The sequence below is a fragment of the Sinocyclocheilus anshuiensis genome, unplaced genomic scaffold (assembly GCF_001515605.1).
Source record: "Sinocyclocheilus anshuiensis isolate Anshui unplaced genomic scaffold, SAMN03320099.WGS_v1.1 scaffold1836, whole genome shotgun sequence".
NCBI lineage: Eukaryota > Metazoa > Chordata > Actinopteri > Cypriniformes > Cyprinidae > Sinocyclocheilus > Sinocyclocheilus anshuiensis.
The window spans coordinates 620,582-623,653 of NW_015555949.1; positions in this window are offsets into that span (position 1 = coordinate 620,582).

The window sequence follows — 3,072 nt, forward strand, 5'->3', positions numbered from 1 at the left end:
AATATTTTGTCCTCCACTTCTGTTCACATTAATGCTTCTATTAATGAAAATTCAGATATTTCCCTTGTTGAGCTTAAACAAATATTTACAAGTTTCAGCTTTGAAACTTAAATTGATATAAACTATATAACCATTTTTTTTAATGTTTCTTTATTGTACATGCAGACTACATGGAGTGTTTTTTACCTAAAACTATTTGGAAAAATGTATTTATAATCATATTCTGCCCCCATATGCCATTGTTTGGCCAAACAGATCCTGTCCCAAACTCATGTCATTGGTTGCCCCACTGTTGGTGTGTTGAACTGGTCAGGATGCTCAAAAAAACAGCTAAGTAATGTTTTGATGGTACCACAGACCACATTGTTTACACTTTTCAAGGAAATGTACCTACAAATGACTTATAGTTGTCTCTGCATATTATGCTGAGCTAGGAGAAAGTATTTAACATTGAAAAAATCCACACGTCACCATCAACATTCTCTGTCCAACGCTGTTTTAGCATTCACACGGATTATGAATGTTATGCTCTGTGGAGCAAATTATATTTTGGAGTGTTTGTTATGGCCCCTAGTGCTCAGTGAACTCGGAGATGGGTCAAAACATCCAGTCATGTCCACCTCACCATGGTACCTGTGGAGAAAGCCTCAACCTTGCCATAGCAACCCTGAGACACAACGGTCCACCTGCCGCAACTTGTCACCACAACAAAAAGACAAAAACATAAATGCATGAGTAACTGAATAGCTGGGAGTGCGTGACAGAGTGTTATTTACACATCTATTGCTCAGTCAAGAGTTACTGTGTAAATGTTGTGCTGTGATTTATTGTTCCTGATGTAGTGACAACGCAACTCTCAGTTTTCATACATGTTGTTTTGTCATTCACCTTTAACCTTTGACCTGAAGCAATGAAACATCAGGACTACGGGTGCTACGGGTATCTCTATGGGTGCTTTCTAATTAACGGAGAGTGGACTTACCAGGGTATTTACCAATCATAATTGAGATTCTAAATCACATATGGAGCATATACTGTATGTTTAGTCTAAAAAGTGCCGCAAATGGTACAAATGTACATTTAGCGCGTTAAAGGAAGTGGATAGTACAGAGTTGTTAGAAAGACAACACAGAACAGCCCATATATTTTCCTATTAAAAATAACAAAAGGCTGATGCCAAATCCACTCATTTCATAAATAATACTGTTTTTGTGTCACAGAATGTGGTTTTAAGAGTTTTCTCGGCGAGCATGTACTTGTTTAGACTTCAAATATGCAGTTTGTTAATAAAGATAATGTCCATTTAAAATTTGCTTCAACGTTTTCGGAGCTCCATGGTGTCAGTGGCCGTTCCGCGTTCATGAACCCACTGAGAGCAGCCTCACCTCGGCCAGATATTCTAGAATTTGCTGCTGGCTCTGATGTCTCTATAGTGGTTAAACATGAGATATTAGTTTTGGGTAAATTTCATGGGTAGTCTTTGGTCTCATTAATCTATTATTTGTTTCAGAGCAGATAGTTTTGGCTGAGAGTAAAATCTCATCACGTTACATTTCATTTAGTCTCAGCCTCAGACGTCACGCCCACGGACCATTGGCTGAATGCCTGATGCGTACGGCACACAAAAGTGGAAACACTTCAGGAGTTTCGAAGTCGTCATCGGATTGGTTGAATTATACAGGATTTCCGGGAGACGTGTGTGTCGCGTTCTTTAACGTTCCGCCTGGAAACAAAAATGCCGTGACACCAAATCCCCTCACGAAAGAAGAAAGCCGTCGTGTTTACAACTGTGATGACGAGCGCTTATCAGGATCAACTAAACGCTGGATATTCAAAAGTATGTGAAATATTTAAAGTTCGTGGAATGGAATCTTTAAAATACATCTGAGAGTTTTACACACCGGTCTGATATTGTGGCGACATTTCCACGCCCCGAAACGTGACGCTGAACGAAACGAACTGTGATTGGTTGTTTGACATGTTGGTCAAACGGCCTCATGGGCGGGCCTTGGCCAATGAAAGCTGCCATGGATTCCAGACCTTCAGCCGTCAGGCTACGTGAGACTACATTTTATTTAACTTTAATGCTGTATATCAGAGCACTGCCTACTGCCTACAGAGGTTGCCTACTTTTGACTGATTTGCCTAGCAACTTGATGGCTGTTGTTATTGTTTATTAAATATTATTATTAAATAAAAATGTTATGTAAATAATAGTAGTGTTTAAAAATAGTATTTCGTTTTGAGAAACGTGTGTTATTTTTAAATGGTGTGGTGATTTTGGATAAATTGTTCCGCCATTAGATGGCGACAAGAGACTTTTAAAGTAAAGACTTTTATATTGAAAGGGACTGAAACAGGATTGTAAACAAGGAAGTTAATTTTACTTTCAACAACACCTTGTAAGACGCAGTGAACATCGCTGTCATCGGAAATCACCCTTAACAGATGAAAGGATAGTATGACGAAAATATATTTCCTCAACACACATTCAAACTAATGTTTTATTGTGAATATGAGATTGAGCTGAAGAATGAATGCTGTATCAGATGCAGGTAATCACACTCGCTCAGTCCATCTGTCTCTCATAATACTCGACTCTACATTATACTCAGCTTTTAATACAGTAATACAATAAGCTTTCAATGAAGCAACTCGACGTTCCTTCATTACTATTTCTAAAGTGATGTTTTTGAATTGGTAACAGAGGCTTGAGCTCAGCTGTTAAACTGTAAAACTGAGATTTGAATACATGGTGGAAGGAAGTAGTTTCGCACAAAAGCGGGGTTTTAAAGACTCTCCGTTGTTGTATCATTTTTATTTATACATGCAAACTGTTGTATACTAGGCATGGGCCGATTACCGGTTTCAAGTTATACCGCGATTTGAAAATGTCACGGTTTCAAAACCGCTAATATTTTCCGTTATACCGTTCCTGCGGTATGCTCTGTTTTTCATGTCTCCTCAAAGACTGAAAGTGTAGGAATCCCTCCGGTTGAGTGCAGTGTTAGAGAGTAACAGGCCCCTCCCTCTCCTGTTGGTGCGAGCGAGCGGTCAGTCACGTGGGTGTAT